Source organism: Euleptes europaea, chromosome 8 (assembly GCF_029931775.1).
Source record: "Euleptes europaea isolate rEulEur1 chromosome 8, rEulEur1.hap1, whole genome shotgun sequence".
Classification (NCBI taxonomy): Eukaryota; Metazoa; Chordata; class Lepidosauria; order Squamata; family Sphaerodactylidae; genus Euleptes; species Euleptes europaea.
The window spans coordinates 31,601,831-31,624,510 of record NC_079319.1 but is presented as its reverse complement, the minus strand read 5'-3'; the positions used below and the strand labels follow the sequence as shown (position 1 = coordinate 31,624,510).

Here is a 22,680-nt window from a genome sequence, read left to right as displayed (position 1 = left end):
TCCCCCCCCTCCTCCTCCTCCTCTATTCCCGGTTCTCCTCAAGCGCGCGCGCCCGGCCGCCAGCTCGCGCGCGTGTGAGTCTAGCGCGGCGCGTGGGGCACCTGCTCGTCTGGCTGCTGTGTGCTGCCGCCGCCGCCAGCGCCGCGCAGGGCTGCCGAAGCTCCGGCTGCTTTTCCTGCTTCCCTGCCGGCTCCAGTCTCCTCCTCGCCGCTGCCGGCGCCACTGTTGCTGCTCTGAGCGAGTTGGGCTCCTCCGGTGGGGCTCGCCCCCTTCCCCGCCTGCTCCTTTCCCCCCCTGCCTGCGAGTCAGCCTGGCTCCGAATCACGTGGCAATTGCCTGAGGCAGACTAAAGAGGGGGAAAAAAAAAAGCGCCTCATTCCTTCTTCCACCGCCATACTGTATTTTATAGTAACTCGCATTTTTATTCCTTCCTTTTACTCCCGCTCGGTGAGTACCTTTCCGCTGGCATTCTTGTCCTCCTTTTTTTGTCCTTTTTTTCCTTCCTTTTTTTTTGTTTTTGCTGCTTTTTTTTATTTTTTAACCTCTTTTGTTTTCATGGATTTGATCCTTTTTCTGATGACAAGTTTTTTTCTTAGCATGCGATGGTGTACTAAACTGAGAAAAAAGGTGTTGCTGGAAACTGGAAGTCACTGGGAATCTAAAGAGGAAAAAAAGAGGGGAAGAGAGAGAGACAGAGAGAAATAGACTTGCCAGTCCAGTAATAGCGTAAATGCATTTAAACTATACCTATTTATACATATGCAACTGGTTTTGTTGTGACAAAAATGTTAATTATTATGCATACATTTTTTTAAAAAAACCAGATGAGATATGGGCATATTGCTTAACTCTCTTTTGTAGAGAGATTTTTTTATGATGTTTTGTTTTTTGGTTTTTTTGTGTATATATGAAATTCAAAAATGCATTTTACGGCAGTGTTTACAAAGAGTTTGTGATCTTGCAATCTTGGTGCAGGCCACTGAGCAAGATACTAATTTTGTTTAATGCTTTTTTGGTTTTGTTTCCTTTTTGGACGCCCGGTGCAATCAGCAGCTTTTCTTCTTTTTCTGTTTTTCATGCCCAATTATAATGTGAAACTTTTCTTGCAGCTTGCTACTGTTGATCATTTTTAAATGGATCCCCCCTCCAAATTATATTGCAAAAAACCCTCCCCAAAGATAGTTCCTTTACAGTATTTCACTTTTTTAAATTCTTTTACCAAGATAATTTTACAATGAGTATCATAATGCTGATAGATTTACACATATATACAAATAAGTGCATTTTCAAATGATGGCATTGGAAGGTTTTCCTGGAGAATGAAGTGCGGTTTGGTTTCCTTGTCAACGGAAGATGAAGTGAACAACTGAACATCTCCCCGGTGCAGGTACTTCAGCTCCTTGTAGGCGTTTCCACTCTTTGTAATTGCATTACCACAATTTCTCCCCCCCCCCTCCACAAAAGGATCTCTTGTGCTTTAGCTGCAGAGATGTAAGCAGTAGGGTAAAGACAAAGCTAGCCATTCTTTTGCTGTTCAGATAGATGCAAAACATTGTAATAACTGTGTGCAGGTCAGTGAAGCTGTGTGATTGGGGCACATGAAAAGGAGCTTACCTGAATGGAACGCATGAGACACCACCTCTCATGGTCAGAGACTTTGTGATGGGGGTTAAGAAACTGACAATGCCAGAGACTGGATTGTTGTGAGTAAGAAAGCAAGCTGTTGGGGTTTTGTTATTGCCCACTAGGTGTCTGACACAGACTCAGCAGCAGCATCCCTGCCTTACCTTATGAGTGTGAGGCGTTTTTTCCAACTACACACCACAATATTCCAACCCTGCCTTCCTAACCTTTTATCCTTAGTCCCAACTTTTATTCCTGTTTCAGCAAAAGATTAAAGCATTTGCTTGCTTTCAGCTTTAGAACACAGTGTGTTTATTTATCTGCAAAGGCTTGTTTTTGTTCTCATGTGACTGTCATGGTTATTGGTGTTATTAGTGACCACCTCTAGGTCATGACTGGGAAAGGAATATGTTGCATGTATTGTTCTGGTAGAGATTGGATAGATTGATGGGAAAGGGCAGGGATAATTCTTAATACGCATAGGAAAGATTTACTCCCTTGCTGATTTTGTTAAATCTTTTTGAGCCAAAAAAAAAAAAAAAAGATAATTCAATGTGTTATTAGGATTGAAATGCTGGGAGGTTGCATGTTTGTTTTTGTATATGTTTATTATAGACCGTCGTCTTTAGAACTTTGCAATTTGTCACATTCAGAAACCACAAGCATGCAGTGGTACACTTTCATGTTTTTACTCAAATGCAAAATAGATAGCCTCATTTAACACAGAGAGAGTTAGAAGGCAGCTGTTTCAATCTGCAATTTGAAATACTTTGCACATGCATATGGGAAGCTGCAAAAGTTCGTTTATAATCTTCAGGGAATAAAAAAAAAGTTAGGTGTATGGAGAAAACAAAGCAAATTCAGAGTACTTTTGTGCCAGAAAATTAGGCATAGTTGCTTTCTCCAGAAATATCCACTCACAGAGATCGCAATCCTCCTAAAACTGAGTGAAGCAGGACTTCCCTACAGAAAACAACCTTTGGAATCTTGGGTTACAACCTCAAATCTATGTAGAAACACGTCTTGGATGAAACTTTAGTTTCAAGTAAATATATTTAAAGCTGCAGTCCTAAATACATAATTATTTGGGGCAAGTCCCACTCATTAGAATTTACTTATGAGTAAGCATGCAAAAGATTAGGCCATATGATTGCTGTACCAATATCCCATAGTTTTTAGTAGGTACATGAAGGTTTAGGAATTATACTTAAAGTTTAAACACATTTACTTGGAAACTAGCCCTACCAGTTTAAACAATATATATTCAGGATTCAGACCTTTGATTGGGAAGATAGAGGTTGCAGTGGTGTATTTGTAAAACATTATTTGGGGGGAAAGAAAGACCGTAGAAATCTTTGCATTTATCCAACATTACTGCTAAAATGCTTTCAATCTTATTATTTTTAAAGTGGTTTACCAAGCCGCTGATGTGTTCCCTTTTCCATAGGATAGCATGGATAGTTTTAGAGAAGAGCTCTGACTATTTGTCATATCTTAGTGCACTTTGATATTAAATTGATTGCAAAAGGTTTCTGATGCATGTGGGAACAAATACAATTTTGTGTCAAATATACCATTTGGGAGGAAAAAATGGCATCTTATGGGTGCCTTCTTAAGCAGTTATTCAGAGCACTTACACTAATGGAGCTCCATTTCTTCAAGGTAAGTAGCTATTGAAGCCCTCTACAATATTCTAAATGTAATGGTTGTGTGTACATGAAAATTATGTTATGTGTTTTCTAAATGAAACTTGAACATTGTTGAGTTGTGGGGACGTTCAAATAGATGGACATTAGCAGAGTGTACTGAACATGGTAGATGGAGGGGAAAGCCTGATCTTAACTGTAACTTATTTCATTGAGACTTATTTTCAAAACCCAAGACTGATACAGAGTCGAGCAGAGTATAGGACAGGCGTGGAAATGTGTTAGCCATGCAAATGTGCAAAACCAAAGCAAATTCAGAGTAATGTTATGTCAAAAAAATTAATGCAAAAAAAAATTGAGCAGCCTTAATGATGATGTAGAGGTCTTTTTGTTTCGTTGCCCATGTCTTGTTGATTCAATTAATGAGTCTGGATTTTTCCTTAACTAATTGACTGGAAGTCTGGAGATCTGGTGATATCAGTCCTATATATATTAGTAATCCAGTGATTTTTCCCTAATATCTGAGAATAATATATTGAAACATTATAAATTAGGAATATTCTACAGTGAATGTGTACTAAGTATTTCAGTTATCTTAAATGATTTTTACGAAGATTTGGAACTGGCATGTCTTTGGAATTTGAGCTATATTGTTAACTGGAGACTCAGTTAAGGGTGAGTCTCAACAAGGTGGTGAGTGTCCTAAATTTAGTGAGAGCACAGTGCTGACACATACGGATTATAATACCTAGGAAAAGATCCCTTGGTGCCTCTGCATTGGACGTTGTTTGTTTATGATTGCAGCTTGCTGTTTGAATTAATATAACTATCCTGTCCTGAGCATACTGATCTGGAAGTAATCCACATTGAACTTGGTGGGACTTTTCCAAGTGAACTTGTTTCGTATTGGGCTGTATGCCAGTAGCGTGCACAGAATTTATTAGAAGAAGGAGTTGTGCCTTGTAGTTGAAAGAAGGGGAAAGTTGATTGTAGTTGCATCAGCATTTCACAGTAGTACTGACGGAAGGGACTTAGAGTTCTAACAAAACAGGCGAACAAATAAATAAGCACAGGCTCAGACTTGCTGGTCATATTTGCTTTAGAAATCTCCTGACTGATACCACCCAAGGAAAGGAGATAGTTGTGATTATCTTTCTCCATTAGTAGTGGAACATACATACAGTCAGTTCATTAATATGTAATTTTGCCTGTTGAGTTTTCCATTGTCTTCTTTATTTATTTTTCACTTTGATTTTTTTTTGTCTTTGGCAACAATATGGCAAGGTTTGGTCAGAATCCTCTCATGGCACCAGTCTACTTTTGACAATAAAAAGGCCAAAATTCCTGGACTTGACCGAACATCGCTTCCCCCCCCCACACACACACACTCTTTTCGTTACCATAGCTGAGTGACAGTATGGGAAATGTTTGCCTTTTGGCCCAGTAGCTCTAAGATAATGGGAGCACAGCAGTGGTCACACAGCTCCTGTTGTTCAGGACAAGGTGAAGTGATTGCAATAATAATAATAATAATAATAATAATAATAATAATAATAATAATAATAGTATTATTAAACTCTGTATTTCTGATTGTCAGTGCAATCCTAAGCAGAATTGCATCTTTCAGTGCCTATTTACTGCATTGGACTTAGAAAGATATGACTCTGCTTAGCATGGCACCGTGTGTTACTGAGCCGACTGAAGTGGGATGCAGTGAGTTTGTGTGGGGGCACTCTTGTTCTGAAGTAGCAATCTACCCCTTGTTATTTGGAACCAAGCCAAACCTCTGATAGTAACTATCCTTAAAACCATCTCAGTATCATGCAGTCATGCAGTTTTTGGTTGTCATGGAACTGGAAACTAATATTGTACCTGGAAGTTAATTCTTGTTTTAATTTCTTTGAATTATTTAATTGGATGTTTGTTGCTACTGTAGTTACTTTTGTAGAAGGCAGTATAGACATCAGTGTTTTTCTACTGATTGCTGTCCAAATTACTCATTAGTCTAAGAAATATTTCAAGATGTTTCAATTGTCTAAGAAATGTTTCAAGATTAAGGTTGCATTTCATTCTCCTACAAGGGCTTGATTTTCTTTCCTATTTGTGGAATAGATTGCTCAGTTATAAAAGTGACAATTATTTTAGGTTAGGTTACTTTCTTTAATCTTTGAGAAGCAATTGGATTTTGATTTGAGATCATTTATCTGTGAATAATTATCCTTGCACAGTTGCCTGTAATTCTATAACTCAATGAGTCATCGACTAACAATTAAAATAAATGATTGAATTTACATTATAAAAATGCTAAGCAAATTTTAAATCTCAAGGCACGAAAACAATTCATTAGTTTTATTGGTTAATGGGCAGCTTGTGCCAAAGCTGCTACTGTGGCATTATTTGTCCTGCACTCCCCCACTAGCAGTGCAGTCCTACATAGAGATACTCCAGTCTAAGCCCATTGATTTCAGTGGGTTTAGATTGGAGTAATTCTGTATAGGATTGCACTATACGCCTTCTCTTGCATCCTGACCTCTTGCTGCTCTCTCTTGCTGCAAGAGTCCCAGGGTCTTTTCTGCAGCTGTCTTGGATCAGATGCTTTCTCCTGTCCCCCTCTTTGTTACTCTTTGTTGTTCTTCTTTCAAATCCACAGTCTCTTGGATAATACTGTGAAGAGTCTACTTTGGTTGTGCAGCAGATCGTAAAAGTGTTGTCCAGTGTGAGGTTTAATAAATATATCATGTTGCAGTGGGTGGTTTCCTATTCCACATGATATAATAGAGTTTGAAAAGTTCTAAGATAATATGCCAACCTTATTGCTTCATCTCTCTTTTCCAATATTTCTTTGGAAAGATAGTTCAGCTACCTGCATAGGTCACTGCACACTTACTGTGAATACCTGGCTGTATTGTGGGAAGTTGAAGGAATGTGATCAGTGCTTTGTATTGAGGGATCAAGGAGAGAAGTTTTCTTTAAAACGAATAAAGGAAAAGGCTCAAGTGTATAGTGGTGGTTTCACCATATCAAAAAAGAAAATGTCTAAAAGGACAACTAAATTATCAGGAGGTTGGTGGAAGACTCAAACACTAGTCACTGGATTTGATATGGGTTGAAAACAAGAGCTCATTATATAATTGCTTATGTAGATAGCAAACTAATTGCTTTCACTCTGTGGTGTCTCAGTGTTTTTGTGCAATATAACTTTTAGCAGACTTATTTCTTTACCTTTCCTTCTCAGCAGAATACAGTTCTGATGATGCATATAATAGTTTCTGAACTGGCAGCTTTTGAGTGGTATGTGAATTAGAGGTGGAAGGTTTGAGAAAGTGTGGATTGAATCCAGTGGATTGGATCCCCCCTAAATGGGAGGAATTCCATTGTGCTAAAGGAAGTACCTTCTGTTAATGGAAAAATTAGTCCAGAACCTTGTTCTGTAGGGGTTTTCAATGAGCATAGTGTAATACTCAACTACATTTTAAATACAGTTGCATACAATTTTTCTCCAATGAAAAGCATCTGTGGGAGGCTGAAGTTTTGAGTGGTGAAAGAAAAAAGGAGGGGAATAAAACTGCTTTACTAGGTTGATACCTGCACACATAGTATTTGAGAGACTTATACTAACCAGTATTACAAGAAGAATCTATTATACCCGATGTTTGAGTAATTGAGAATAGAATTTACAACATATACACATGCCTGGTTGGGTTTGAACTGTTTGTATTTGTATTCATTAATGTATTTCTGTAAATGTGTGCAGGTTTACAAAGGGTTTTAATTAACCACTGATGAAGGCCCCATAGGCCAAAACACGTTTGGTATGTGGTTATAGTTATCAACCTCAGGAAATGCCATTGTGCTATTTTAATGCTTTTAAATAATTTTAACTTTTATATAGCGCTTCTAATAAATTATACTTTCAGTATTTTTTACACAGACGTATATATATATATTCCTTTCACCCAACCTTGGGTACCAAGTTTTGAGTGGTGAGCCAGGGTGAGGGGACTGCTTTTCCCCTAGGCCATTTTTTATGCGCAGAATTGCTTCTCAGCAGTGAGTGTTGGCTGTTTATAGCTTTTCCTTTTTTGAGGATAAAGGCAGCAGTCCCTCCCCAGTTAAAGTTGCAGCCTCCCTATTTTGCTTTTGCTTTAAAAAACAGCTGGAGCAAAGTTGCATATGATAATATTGTGTAGCTTGCCTCTTTTTGTATGTGTCCTTTCATACATCAGTATCACCAGACTTCAAGAAATGGTCAATCCTATTCTCTTTAAATATCATTGATATTCTGGATTGTGTCTACATCATCTGATTGGTCTAGGTTATCCAACTGATCAGTGCGTTACCGTAGATTTTAGGTACATGCTGTGGCACATTGCATGAAAAATAAGAAGTCTGCTAAGGAATGGTCTGACGTAACAGATCAGTTTATGATTTAAGTGTAGAACAAGGCTGCCTGTTTATACCAGAAAGCAATAAAGTAGCAATATTTGTTTACATTTCATTTGGTTACTCTACTTTCTGCTCGCTTTTATCTGATTCTTTTTTAAACATGGTCATACATTTAAGAGAGTGCATAGTTTGAGATCATAGAATCATAGAGTTGGAAGGGGCCGTACAGGCCATCTAGTCCAATTCCCTGCTTAATGCAGGATCAGCCTAGTGCAGTGGTCGGCAAACTCATTAGTCAACAGAGCCAAATATTAACAGTACGATTGAGATTTCTTTTGAGAGCCAGATTTCTTAAACTTAAGCTGTATAGGTAGGTACACTGTTTATTAACTTAAAAACTTTAATTAAAGTTTTAAGTCTAAATTAAACTATAGGTACACTGAATAAAACTTGATATCATACTTAATAATGATCTTATTTATTGAGAAAAATTAAATTGTAAGTAAGGTATCCATAAAATTAAATCATGACAATGACTGACAAACACTTAATGTGAACAATGGCCTTGCATCTCCCTGACCCTCATGTTAGACGCTTGGAGTCCGAAGGATTTGGACGAGTTCTTTGGGGGATCAAATAACTGCTATAAATATTTCCATACTCTCTCCCCCCTCCCTTCCCCCAAATGTGCATTTTTTCCCTCCAGAGGAAGAAAATAACCACAGCCATGAAATTTTCCAGATGTGTTGCATCCCTGATTCCGGCAAAGGGAACAGAGAGAGAGAGAATGTGCAGGGAGCATTGAAAAGATCTACAGGGGACCAGCCTGTAGAGAGTAACTCAAGATGTGATCTTCTAGTTGTGTGACCTCTCGGCGGCTGCCCTGGTGCATCCCGGCCGCCTTGGCCCCCCGCGATCGCCTCTCGGCCTCCTACTCCTCCTTCTTCTCGCCGCCGCCACCTGGGCTCCTTCCTTCCTTTCCCGGGCGGCCGGCAGGCCGCCCGTCCACCCCTCCTCAGTGCCTCGTCCTCCGAGGAGGAGGAGGAAGAAGAGGAGGAGGAAGGTGGAGGGGCGTCCTCCCCTCCTCCCCTCTCGCTGGCGTTCTCCAGCGGCGGAAGGGAAGGGCAGGCCACGAGGGCGACGTGCTGAGGTTTGCAGGTGAGGAAGGCGGGGGAGGGTGTGTGTGTGCTGAATCGGGGCCTCACTCCCTCTTCCCGGTGCTCGGGCCAGCATGTTGCAAAGACCCGCCCCCCCAGGCACGGCAGCTCTGGGCTGGCGGAAAGGCGGAAAACTTTTGCGGGACTTCTGCATGCGCGCAGAGCCGGCTGGGGCGGGGAAGGGACGCCAGGTTCTCCTCTGCCGTGCCGCCCCGATCCTCCGCTGAAGGAAGCCAGCCCCCCCTCCCGCGCCCGGGAAAGGTGGCTTCTTTTGGGTGGGCGGCCGCGATCCTGCAGCCCAGAGCTGCACTCAAGGGGTCAAAGAGCCGCAAGCGACTCGTGAGCTGCGGTTTGCCGACCACTGGCCTAGTGCATCCCTGACAAGTGCTTGTCGAGCCTTAAGCTTGTCCAGCTTAAAGTCTGCCGGTGAGGGGGAGCTCATCACTTCCCTAGGTAGCTGATACCAATGTTGAACAATTCTTAGTGTAAATATTCCCCCCTAATATCCAGCCGATACCTTTCCTCCCGCAATTTAAACCCATTATTGCAAGTCCTATCCTCTGCTGCCAACAGAAACAGCTCCCTGCCTTCCTCTAAGTGACAGCCCTTCAGATACTTAAAGAGAGCAATCATGTTCCCCCTCAACCTCCTCTTCGGCTTGGTCTCCAGGCTCCTGATCATCCTTGTCACTCTACTCTGCACCCGCTCAATTCTGTCCATAAAAAGGATGCATTTTATCAAGTCCATATTAGCACTTGTTTTAAAAGTGATTACAATTTGGTCTGCAGACCAGGCTGACACCATTGCACTGATATCTCTTGTTGTCTGTATGTCTTTGCTAGTAACTTTACATGAATAATAAGCATTTTGTGGGTATCTTTATTAGACCTGAAAGCAGAAGGGCCACTCTTTTTGTACAAATATATATCTCATGGTGTGTGGCTGAGGAGGACAGTATGTTCCTTCTATTAACAGATGACCCTAGAGAGTGTTGGGACAACCCATTTTTATTCTGGTGGCCCAGTCCAAAATTTTTTGTGTAAAAACACGGTCAGTTGCTTTCAGTAGAACGTACTCCCATATAAGTTTACTTAGTATTGCAGTTCACACATTCTCCCTGGTGGCTATGAACCTTAGAGAGTCTTGGAAATACACTTGCACTGCTGTCCAAAGCAGAGTTACATGCTTCTGAGCTCATTGACTTCAGTTGATTTGGAAAAGTGTAATTCTGTTTAGGATAATATTGTTTAAAGCAGGGGTCCCCAACCTTTTTGAGTTAGTGGGCACCTTTAGAATTCTGACACAGCATGGGGTTTGCTGCCACAAAATGGCTGACACAAAATGGCTGCTGCAAGGGGTGAAGCCAGCCAAAAAAGGCTGCTGCAGCTTACCTTCAGTCACATAGTGAAGATCATTGTGTTGTGGTGGCAGCTGCTGCCAAAGAACATTTTTAAAAATCTGCACAGCCAACCAAATATCCAGTGGCCAATCAGAAGCCTTGATAGGCAAAAGTTCCAACTGGCTCCACCCACTTTCTAAAAATAAATGATGTGCTTCTGAAAAGGAGTCAGCAGGTTCCACGGAGCCCACAGGCGCCACATTGGGGACCCCTGATGAACACCATGTAAGATACAACGCAGCATAATGTGACTGAGTAGAATGCATTGCATAGACTGAATTGCTTCGCAACATAGCTGCATACTATTCAGATCCTGAACTAAAGTGCAAGCATCATGGTATAACTACCCTTTTTAGAGATTCTGTCATATGACTGAGGAACCTGATCATTGAATAATGATAGATATAATGATGTTCACAGTTTATTTAATTAACTTATACCCCAGTGGGGATCCAAAGGGGCTTACATCATTCTCCCCTCAGCCATTTCATCCTCACAGTAACTTCTTGAGGTGGGTTAGGCTGAGAGTGTGTGACTGGGCTAGGGTCACCCAGCAAGTTTCCATAGCACATTAGGGATTTGAACCTGGGTCTCCCATATCCTAGTCAAGCACTCTGTCCTGGTACACAGCACTGGCTGTGTTTCTTAACTGTGGTTCTGTAGCAAAGATGTTTAGCTGTGTAATTTCTGTATCATGTCTTGTTTCAGCTGTGTTTCAGGTTTCTGCTTGGTTTCAGATTATAACAATCCAAATCCTGTTGTATTGTTTATTGGATGTTGTGACAGAAGAAAAGAAGTAGAGTTGGTTTTTATATGCCAACTGTCTCTATCACTTAAGGAAGAATCAAACCGGCTTACAATCACCTTCCCCTCCCCACAACAGACACCCTGTGAGGTAGGTGGGGCTGAGAGAGTGTGACTAGCCCAAGGTCACCCAGCTGGCTTCATGTGTAGGAGTGGGGAAACCAATCCAGTTCACCAGATTAGCCTCTGCCACTCATGTGGAGGAGCGGGGAATCAAACCCTGTTCTCCAGATCCACTGCTCCAAACCACCGCTCGTAACCACTACACCACACTGGCTCCACATTTCCCTAAGAGAAATTAGTAGGAGCTAACAGAATGTTAGTGAGAGAGAGAGTTGAAAACGGCAGTTGAGAGAGTTCAAGAGAGCAGTTAAGGAGTAGGAAGAGTCTGGCTGAGTGAAGCTGTAGAGAAGAGCAGCTTGAAGCTGACTGAAAAGGGTCAGTTTGTAACGAAGGGCCCCAAATTCTGGAAGAGGGAAACAGTGCAAAAGTTCAATTGAAAAGAAACTTTGTAACTTCTACCTGTATTTCTTCAGTGTTATGTTCAAACCATAAATAAAAGTTAACTCCTTGTTTGTGTAAACCTGCGAGCTTGTTGTCTCAGGGAAAGAAACATACACGCAAGCGAAGATTTCGGTCTGTAAATATTTCAGGATGTAAATAAATGATGGCAGCATGTGAATGGAACAGTGTTTGAGACCCCAACCTCTTTGTGCAGTGTCTGAGTGAGGGGCAATTATTTAAGGGGGCTGGGCTACTCTGTCTAGTGATGTCTCTGTGAGTGAGAGAAAGGACCTCAGGTGTGAAATGGTCATGTCTCTCTCTCTATTTTAAATGAGTTAAGAAGGGTAGCGATATGTAACGGCCTGATCCACCTGTGGAGGGTGGTAGGCACACTGTGTGAGTGAGAAATGTACATCACAGATGTCTGATTCTATTGAGTGTATTGACCCACACTGTGTAACCCGCCTTGAGTCTCAGTGAGAAAGGCAGGCTATAAATAACATAAATAAATATTAATTTAATTAGTAAAGTCTAATCCTAAAGGCACTAACATTGACTGTTTTCTGAAACGATGAAAAAATATTTTAAATGACTAAAACACCTCTTCCTCTGAGTAAATGCTATGTAAATTGGGAATTCTTTAAAGGCAGGCATGCTCGTCCTTTTTCTTTAACTGTAATCTCTTTTGAATCCTTGAAGCGCAGGAAGTGTTTGTGTGTGTTCGTACACCGTAAACTCTGAGAAATACTTATTTGTTTACCCTCTTCTTAAATGGACTTTTACTGTTTTGCTTTGCTGCTTATTGCTGAAGTAACAATCCAAGCTCTTATTGGCAGTTGATGCAAATATAATGAACTTGCGTAGCTTAGCATGTAATGTAAAAATTAACGTCTTGAGTTCAGTCATAATATGACAAAACAGTATGCAAGTGTTTATGTTCTCTGGAACTCTAATTAGGATGGATTTAAAAATGGGGAGGGGAAGTTATGGGCCATGATGTTGAGGCTTCTGGCGCAAGAAGTGTTGCAGATTTTATTAGATGATGTGACACTGTCTGGAGTTTATTTCAAGCTGCTTCTTAGCCTTCTGGAATAAAATGAAAATTACAGTTTTATGTTTGAAAATATAAAAGCCAACCTTGCTTCCCTTTTTTAAAAATCATCCAACCTAATGAAGAGTTCTGGAAAGCTTAAAAGCTTCCATGCCAATTTGTGATGCAGGTTGAGTATCCCTTATCTAGATTGCTTGGGACCAGAAGTGGTCCATATTTCGGATCTTTCCATATTTTGGAATATTTGGAATTTTTTGCATATACATAATGAGATTTCTTGGGGATGGGCTCCAAGTCTAAACACAAAATTCATTTAAGTTTTATATATACTTTGTACACATAGCCTGAATGTAAAACAATATTTTAAATAATTTTGTGTACATTGAACTATCAGTGGCACTGCTGAGGGCCTGTGAGTAATGCCTGCATGCTGGCTCAAAAGGTCTGGTTTTCGAATCAGTCTGGAAATTGGTTGTCCGGATAACGGTTACTCAACCTGTATTTTAATTGAACACATTTGTTATGATTTTTCTTTGGACCAATGTGACTGTCTGTGATCTCTTTCTCAGTTGAAATGATCACCTAAATGAGTAGTTTTCACAGTAGTTTCCACACCCAGTGTCTGCTGAGACATGATGCCGCAGATGTAACAGGAGGAGTGATTACGACCATACCAGTGTCAAGGCAAAAATTGTGAGCAGCAGACCAAGCAAGTCAGGATAGGAAATGCAGGCAAAGCCTTGCAAGGTTACCATAGTGAAGAACAAGTCACGGCTCAGAGCCATGGAGGTATCTTCTTCTTCTTTGACTAACCTTACCCCTCTCTCCTGCATGCAGAGAGTTAGCATGGTACTCTTGTGCCCTTGCCGAAAAGAAAAGAAAAACGGTTCTAGAGGGTCTTGTAAACCAGCAGGAACAGTTCTACAACCCACGGCTAGGAAACCATTCATCTGAACATGGTTTGGAGGATTGTGAATGGCCGTAGGCTTGGACATCCCTCCCCCCGCCCCCTCGTCTGTTATCATTTTGTTTTTATTTTACTTTGTAGAGCACATTCAAATTACAGTTTGCTGATTTGGAGCCTGTGGCCAGGTACAGCGTCAGCATTAAATAAGATCGGGGAACAAAGCTGAACACGAGAGAAGGCTTATTCATACCTGTAGTACATTTCAATTACTGTTTTTGATAAGTTTGTTCTCTGGCCCCACTAGACTTTTACTGCATGCTTTCTCATAATTTTTGAAGAGCTATTTAGGGAATCTTAAATCAGTTGATACACATTGTGCCATGAGATGTCCTAAAAACAAAAACCTGTTTGATGTCCATGTCAGTGGGATCTGGCAAGCCATTTGTGGTATACTTGAAAATTCTTGTTTTGCATTCCTTCCTGGATGTGTGTGGCTGTGGACTATGGATTTTTCAAAAGTGTTGTGATGCCAATAAATAAATTATTTCAAAGTTTTGAATGTGGCCTGTGCCATCTGGATCTGAGTAGCTGCTTAGGGGGTTGTTCTATCATAGTAATACTTCTGACTTGATGGGGGGTTTTAAATTTTGTTTTGCTTTTTGAACACTGGCACCCTCCCTTTTTTTGAAACTCCTTTTGTCATGGGAAAATACAGAATAGCTGCACAAGGGGATCAGCAAAGACTGAAGCAGTGGTTCCCAACTGTTTTGACATGGTGACACACAAGCCTAAGTTTACTTGCTATGGTGACCCACTTAAAAAAAAAGAGCATGCACAAATCAACAGAACTGCAAACCCTGGGAACTACTTTCAGAGGCTTTGTGACTCACTTTTGGGTTGAATCCTGCAGGTTGGAAAATGCTGGGCAAGAGTACCTTTGGGTTTGGTGTTTTATGGTTTTTTTTTGGGGGGGTATATTTGATCCTGGTCACAATCTGTACATTTTAAATAATAAGAACATACAAAGAGCCCTGCTGGATCACACCAGTGGCCCATCTAGTCCAGCATCCTGTCTCACACAGCATCCTGTCTCACATAGTGGCCAATCGGTTCCTCTGGAGGTCCAACAACAGCATTAAGGCTAAGGCCTTCCCCTAATGTTGCCTCCTGTTTTCTGTCTCTGAATGTGGGGGTTCCCTTTAGTCACCATGGGTAGTAGACACTGGTAGACCAGACCTATCCCCCATGAATCTGTCTAATTGTCAGAGGCTGCCTGACAACAGATTCAGAATCTGACGAAGATGAGATCCAGGGGCAGAGTCCTCCTTCCCCACCCACACTGACAGAGAAAACAGCTGATGGTGATGTATTGCCCAGACAAACCTTAAAGTCACCGGCTAAAGAGCAGCCTAAGGAAAACCAGACGCCGGCCGACCCAGGAACATCGAGGAAGCTGCCAAGGGAGCCCAGAGACCATGAGGAACAGATGTCTCCTGGGACTCTTCAAAGGAAAATGGGCCGGGTCCTGGCAGAACAACGCCAGCGTTCGGCCAGGCTGGAGCAACAAAGAAAGAACCGGGACAGCAATGGAGATAGTGAGTGAGTCTTTACAGAAGCTGCCTCCCCCAGACAGCTTCAAGTATTTAGAAGGGCTGAGTCAGCAGAAGCTGTGGAAGCAACGCATTGCGAACCTGCGACACTCCACTCTGGCTGACTGTGTATCGACTTGGACTGTTTCTCAACCTTGAATGCTTCTGGACTCCCTGCCTGACCTTGGACTGGCTCGACCTCGCCTTTCCCTCTTGCTCTGACGGATTGCCTTTCACCCTGACTGAATTTTGGACTGTTACTGGACCGTGTCTACTACATCCATTCCCAATTAGTACAGCTGCCAGCTGTAGACGCCTCGGCTTCAGAAACCCCAGCCTGTTGCCCCGTCCGCTTCAGGCCTCTTCATAGCACCGCGCTGCTACAGGAGCACCCCGCCCTGGTGGGCCAGCACACTAACCCTTTTTTAAAGCCATCTGTGCCTGCAGACACCACTACATCCTGTGGCAAATAATCATGCTATTGATAGTTTTGTTTCTTAGATGCTTTTGATTAATGGTATTTTCCCTAATACTTTCAAGTGGTTGTATAGTTGGTTTACACTCTATAGTGGATAGCTTAGCCAAGCTAGTATATAACTTAGTGTATCCCAGGTTTACAGAATTGCAGCTTCTACTAAAAAGATTTTGGTAGTGCTAAATATAGTGCTCACGGATCAAAAACTTAACAGGGCTTAAGCCCAATTCATACTTTGCTGTGGTAAACTATGTGAGCTATTCCATCATGGCATCTACCCATATTATGTTGGTTATGAATATATCTTGCAACCATGTCACTGGCTCTGTCCATCTGTTTCCAAGATATGTACATGACTGCAAAATAATGGGAAGAGGCGCAGGGAAGAGGTGCCTAAGCTGCCATAGTAAAGTGTGAAGTGGGAAATGAGGGTGTCTATGAAGTTTTATAAAGACCCTAAATCAGGAAAACGTTTTTTCCTTACAGGACATAAAATCTGCTTGTATTTATGCCTTGCTTCCTCACCAGCTTCAAGGTAGCTTACCAACATAAAAACTTTCACACTTCAGTCCTTTCTGCTACTCATATGCTGAAATGGCTTCATACAGATATATGCTTTTTCTGATTTGAACTGTGTAGTAACAAACAATATAGTATGCTGTCATGGAAATTTTTAAATGGGTTCAGAAATGATCCGGTCAGTTGATAGATTAAAAATAAACTGTCTCTATACTTTTCAGAACTGCAACGGTACAATAAATGATTGGAAGAAGATTATGTCAGATTATTTGATGCAGATTTTTTTGGTGCCTCATTGGACAGATAACGGGGACTGGACACAGTCTAGCTGTACTATCAGAGAATTTTGAGTGTCTGAAATAACCCTGGTATAAACAAACCAACTTATTAAAACGGGGAAATGCATTCAAATTTAGGGCTGTAACGGGGGTGGGACGAGGAGGGCAGCCGCCGCCCCTGTGGCATGCAGAGAGGGCGGCAGAACGGCCTCTCCTACAGGAGGAGGTAGGAGAGGCCGTTCTGCTGCCCTTTGGAAGCCACAGGGGTGGTGGCTGCCCTCCTCATCTCCTTAACTACAGCCCTGTTCAAATTGCTTTTTCATTTATTTATATTTCTGGACCCATTTTATGTTGTTTGTAACTGTTTTTGTTTCAGATCTGCTGTCCCTTCTCTTCTGCTTGGACTTTGCTCTTGGTGTTAACATGACTGAGAAGGCCAAAAAATAATAAAACAATAGTAGAAGAAGAGGGGAGAGGCATAGGAGGAGGAGTTTGGCAGCAATTATAATGGAAAAAATTCCAATAGTTACTTGTGTGTACTGGCAGCGGAACTTACTCTGCTGCTTGTGGAGTGCCACATTTGCATGAGGCCCGCGCCTCAGGGATGCTTGCAGTTTATTAATTCACCTGGAGGTGGCTGTTTCAAGGTGGAAACCACCTGACAACCACAAACCCCACTGGACAAGAGCCTTGCCCGCTTTTCTGAAACATGCAGATAGTGCCACATTGGAGCTCAGTGCTCAGAAGAGCCATATGTGGCTCCCGAGCCAGTGAGTGAGTTTCACTGTGCTACACTCTCAAACCAAGGAAGCCTTTATAAAAAAACCCTCTTTATTTGTACAAGCTTTTCTGAGAAAGTGAAACCAATAAGTTCTGGGTGATTAAAAGAACATAGTCTTCCACAGTGTGTGAGATTTCTTCAGCAAAACTGTTTTTCCCTCGGGAAAGGATGTCCTTTAAAAGCCTTGGTAGTAAAGCATTCCTTTTTTAAAAGCCACCATGGTGTAGTGGTTTGGAGCGGTGGACTCTGATCTGGAGAACCAGGTTTGGTTCCCCACTCATCCACATGAGCGGTGGACGCTAATCTGGTGAACTGGATTTGTTTCCCCACTCCTAAACATGAAGCCCAGCTGGGTGACATTGGGCTAGTTACACTCTCTCAGTCCCACCTACCTCTGTTGTGCAGAGGGGAAGAGAAGGTGATTGTAAGCCGGTTTGATTCTTCCTTAAGTGGTAAAGAAAGTCGGCATATAAAAACCAACTCTTCTTCGTCTCCTCCTCCTCGGAAAAGATGGGTCTTGCTCCATTTACTCTGTATGAGATTCTACTTAGATGTTTTTGTGCCTCTGTTTGATGGAGCACCAAAGCAGGGCATCGAGTTGTCTGTCCTGTGGACCATGTTGCTCTAGAGTCCTCCATCATGTGTTTAATTCCCTTGCTGAATAACTTCACAGTTCAGCGTAAGCTGGAACCCACATGTGATCTTTTCATGTACTGTGCAAGATGTGGCTACGCCTCCTGAGGCTAGGCTGCTTTATCCCATGCACAGTACACAACAAGGGAAAGAATAAAGGGAATACACTCTCCACTGGAAGGAACACCGGGACATGATCCGGAGGAGCCCTGAAGCAGATATACTCGAAGGAGCTCTGCAGATGAGGGTTCAAGGCTCCTTCTACAATGATGTTCCCATTTGCCAGGCACACGCATAAGAAAGGAAACATGGCCACTCCAGCTGCTGCATCCACACACTTCTGTAGCTCAATCAGCAGATGAAATCCCAGTAGTATGCCCAAGATCTGTCCCTTACAGAGATTCAGTTCTTTGGGTGGGCAGGGCTTTGGAGCACCAGCTTTTTGCCAGGCAAGAGGAATGCAGACTTCTGAAGGGATATTAGGATCTCCCCAGTTGCTCTGGCATTGCTATATATACCAGAGCAGAGTGAATAGTACAGAAAGGGCATAATGCTGTGGGGAGGTAGAGGTAAGGCATAACCAAAATTGCTGGTTCATATCCTTCATATGGCTGGGAAAGTCAGGAAGGAGTCCCAGCTAAGATTTTGCCATACTGAAAATAATCACATGCTGGTTGCCGTTTCACAAGCCCATCATTTAGGGCAGTAATCTGCCATGTACCACTTCCCTCCTGTACTCAAGGGGGTGGTTATATTGCTACTGCCTACTCTTATTAACCCTAGCAACCTTTGCATTCTGTCCATTATCCCCGCCTTTGGTTATGCAGGATGCATTACAGATTACATGCTGGCAATATTCTGTGGGAGAGTGCAACCTGAAGATCCTTCCCCGCAACCTTGCAAGATCCTCCCTGTGAATAATGGTGTTGCTATCCTCAGCAACATATATTAGTTATTGCTCTTATTGTGTTTTAGTTGCTATTCAGTATTATGGATTTATTGATTTGCACATCACCTTTGGTGCATGTGAGGCGGAAGGGTGATTAGCGCATCTTATAAATGACACAGAGCCAGGAAGTGGGAAAGATAGCAGTTTCCCAACATTTATTCTTTTAGTTTAGGTCTTTATATATAGTTGGTTTAGAGGGACCATCAAGGGTTTATGTGAGCATTGGGTGTGGGTTGCCAGGCTGCCAGCTTTCTACTGGCTTTTTCAATTGCCAATGTGGTGCTCTTATCACTAGATGATAAATAATATCTGTCTGAACAGAATTCTGCAGTAGTCCTAAAACAGAATAAAAGATTAATCTGTTCTTAATACTGAATAATAGTGAACTGCATGCCTAATTCTTAAGTAAAAGAAAAGCCTTTTGACCTGCCAGATAGATATACTGGATAGTTTGGAATTGATACAGCCAAGAGGGCACACACAAATGGTTTTATTGATGACCATTGCTTATTTAAATTCTCATGAGCATGAAAGGTTCTTGTCATGTGTGACTCTAGCAATTACCCTTGATTCACAATAAAATGAGTGTGGTGCTGCGATTTCCAGAAATATATTATTCAAGTCAGGTTGGTATAGATACAGAAACTCTGGAAATCCCACCAAGGCAGAGACTACACTGGGGACAAAAACCACCTATTTGAACTTCTGAACTTTCATGAGACTGGTTCTTGTAGGTTATCCGGGCTGTGTGACCGTGGTCTTGGTATTTTCTTTCCTGACATTTCGCCAGCAGCTGTGGCAGGCATCTTCAGAGGAGTAACACTGAAGGACAGGCATCTTCAGAGGAGTAACACTGAAGGACAGAGACAGCTGTGGCAGGCATCTTCAGAGGAATAACACTGAAGGACAGGCATCTTCAGAGGAGTAACACTGAAGGACAGAGACACTGTCCTTCATTGTTACTCCTCTGAAGATGCCTGCCACAGCTGCTGGCAAAACGTCAGGAAAGAAAATACCAAGACCACGGTCACACAGCCCGGATAACCTACAAGAACCAATGAACTCTGACCGTGAAAGCCTTTGACAATATTTTCATGAGACTGGTTTGAATGTGTTTTAAATGTGCTTAATATTCTCTGAAATGATCTTGGCAACATCAGGATGGATACTTTTTAGCATCTGCTTTACTTCAGTCCTGTGTTCCAATTCTAAATATAATCAGGAACACAGCCCACCTTAATTTTTAACCATATATATGGTTTGTGTGCTTGTTCGCATAGTTTTCCTGTGCCTCATAATGTTTTCATCTGCTGTCATGTTGTCCTCACATATACGCACCTATAACATCTATATTTACACAGGCTGTGTTTCCTGTGTCTCTTCACCCCAGTCCAGGGTGTTGCACATTTTTTATTTTGGGCTCCTCCAAAGAGATGTGAAGACCTGGAGAAATACAAGAATAAACCAGAATGTTTGCACATAGTCTCTTACTCACTCTAGTAGTTTCCTGGCTGGACAGAAATTTCAACATAAGTAGGTCTAAGGAATACTTCAGTTAGGATGCCTCCAAACAGCCTGAAGTAAGAGATTGTTGATTATTTGGAGACATATTTCAACAGAGTGATTATAGCCCCTTGACCTCATCTAGATTATTGTGTTCAGTTTTGGGCACCACAATTTAAGAAGGATGCAGACAAGCTGGAACGTGTCCAGAGGAGGGCAACAAAGATGGTGAGGGGTCTGGAGACCAAGTCCTATGAGGAAAGGTTGAAGGAGCTGGGTATGTTTACCCTGAAGAGGAGACTACTGGGAGGTGATAAGAGAATTATCTTCAAGTATTTGTAGGGCTGTCATATAGAGGATGATGCTGAGTTTTTTTTTCTGTTGCCCCAGGACAATGGACCAGAACCAACAGGTTGAAATTAAATCAAAAGAGTTTCCGGCTAATTTTTTAACAGAGCAGTTCCTCAGTGGAACAGGCTTCCTTGGGAATGGGCTCTCCTTCCCTGGAGGTTTTTAGGCAGATAGCCATCTGCCAGCAATGTTGATTCTGTGACCTTATGCAGATCATGAGAGGGAGGGCAGGAAGGTTTGCATCAGTGTTTGACTCTTGTGGCTCTTTCTTGCATGCCCAGGGTAGAGCCAATCACCACTTTTCGGTCAAGAAGTAATTTCTCCTGCAAGATTGGCCAGGGATCCTGGAGAGTTTTTTTTTTTTTTTTTGCCATCTTCTGGCCATGGAATAGGGTTCACTGGGGTGGGGTGTGGGGAGTGGGGAGGTAGTTGTGAATTTCCTGCAATGTGCAGGGGGTTGGAGTAGATGACCTTGGTGATCCCTTCCAATTCTATGATTCTGTAAACTGGCTCTTTTCATTCAGATAAAACAATGGATTGAGTCCAAAGGTTCATTTCTGCTCATGAAAGTCTTATTCTGTAAAATCCCTCAGGGAGTTGATCTTGAACCCATGCTGTTCAGCAGAGGATATCTTGCAGAGGATATCTTCTGGTTGATGTAAAAAGTCATTAGTATGCTGATGACATGCACACCTTTCCTTTTCATCTGAGATGAAGGGGTGGATGTCCTAAATAGGTACTTGGAGGCAGAAAAGAGCAGGATAAGGGCAACAAATGGAAGTTTAATCCAACTACGCCAGAGGTACTGTTGGGTGGTGGCAGAGCTATCGAGGAGTTGCCTATAAGGTTTCACTCCTTAAGAAATTCTTCTTTCCTAATCTGCTGACTGGCATCAAATTTGTTAACTTTTCAGAACCAAGCCAAAGCTTTTTAGTTAGTGGGGGGAGAGGAAGTTGGCAATTAGCATTTTTGATTGGGTTAGTGGGGGGAGAGGAAGTTGGCAATTAGCATTTTTAAAGGGTTTAGATTTTTGGACCTGTTTAAGCAGCAGGCTGTTCAATTCTTTTATCTGCTGCTGTTTTAAGATGTTAAGGTTGTATTTAATTAAGCATGTTATATTGATCATGTAGTTTTATGTTGACAGCTTGGCTCTGGAGTTTTATGTTTTGTGATTTTATATTGTGATTTTGTATATTTGTATTTTTTTGTCTAAAACAAAGTTGCAGAGAGGTGGTACATAAATATTTTAAATAAATAAAACAATGACAGTGGTGTGCTGGGAACATCTATCCGTGTTACTGAAATTAACATTTTTTTATTTGATTTGTTTGATAAGGCATAGTTAGGACAGATTTGATGTCTGCCACCCCCCTCTTTACTTAAATAGAATTGTAATTAATTACCCCAGAGTTGTAATGCAGAAGGTTGCTGTTCTAAATAAAGTTTTTTGTGTGCTGCTTTTGGATGAACCAGGTTCATAACAAATATGATAGAGGGTAGGTGCCAGTTTAGATGAATGACTCTGGTCCCCAGTTCTTCATCTTCTGAGGACTGGCAGCAAATAAAAATACAGTAATTTGCAGTGCAGTTCTCAGATCAGGCATACCTTTCTAAATTCATTGAAGTAAATGAGGTCCAGACTGGATTTTTTAGTAGTGTAAAGGTAAAGGTCCCCTGTGCAAGCACCGGGTCATTCCTGACCCATAGGGTGACATCACATCCCGATGTTTCCTAGGCAGACTTTGTTTATGGGGTGGTTTGCTAGTGCCTTCCCCAGTCATCTTCCCTTTACCCCCAGCAAGGTGGGTACTCATTTTACCGACCTTGGAGGGGTGGAAGGCTGAGTCAACCTTGAGCTGGCTACCTGAAACCAACTTCCCTAGGGATCGAACTCAGGTCGTGAGCAGAGCTTGGACTGCAGTACTGCAGCTTACCACTCTGCGCCATGGGGCCCCTTTAGTAGTCTACAGTTGACATTTATGAACTCTGAAATATCTGCTGAGGCAGCAGAACACAGGACAAGATTGATACCTGACAAACATTTTTTTAAGTGGCACACAAAAGTCAATTTATACAGATATTTTGTGAATAGCATTTTCTCATTTCACAGAAATTCAACCAGTCA

The 22,680-nt window shown here is 41.9% G+C and overlaps 1 protein-coding gene across 5 annotated transcripts in view; it reads left to right on the top strand.

Annotated features, from left to right (window-relative positions):
• The first annotated feature begins 238 nt into the window (after positions 1-238).
• The window catches only part of RALYL (RALY RNA binding protein like), a 313,989-nt gene continuing 291,547 nt past the window's right edge, over positions 239-22,680 (top strand). For 2 of the 5 annotated variants that reach the window (XM_056854028.1, XM_056854025.1), the window contains exon 1: positions 248-447. The gene's annotated coding sequence lies outside the window, so the exon portion shown is untranslated. Of the gene's footprint in view, positions 448-1,178; positions 1,388-22,680 lie in introns of those variants that run through there. The other 3 variants (XM_056854027.1, XM_056854029.1, XM_056854026.1) reach the window with 3 other exon arrangements.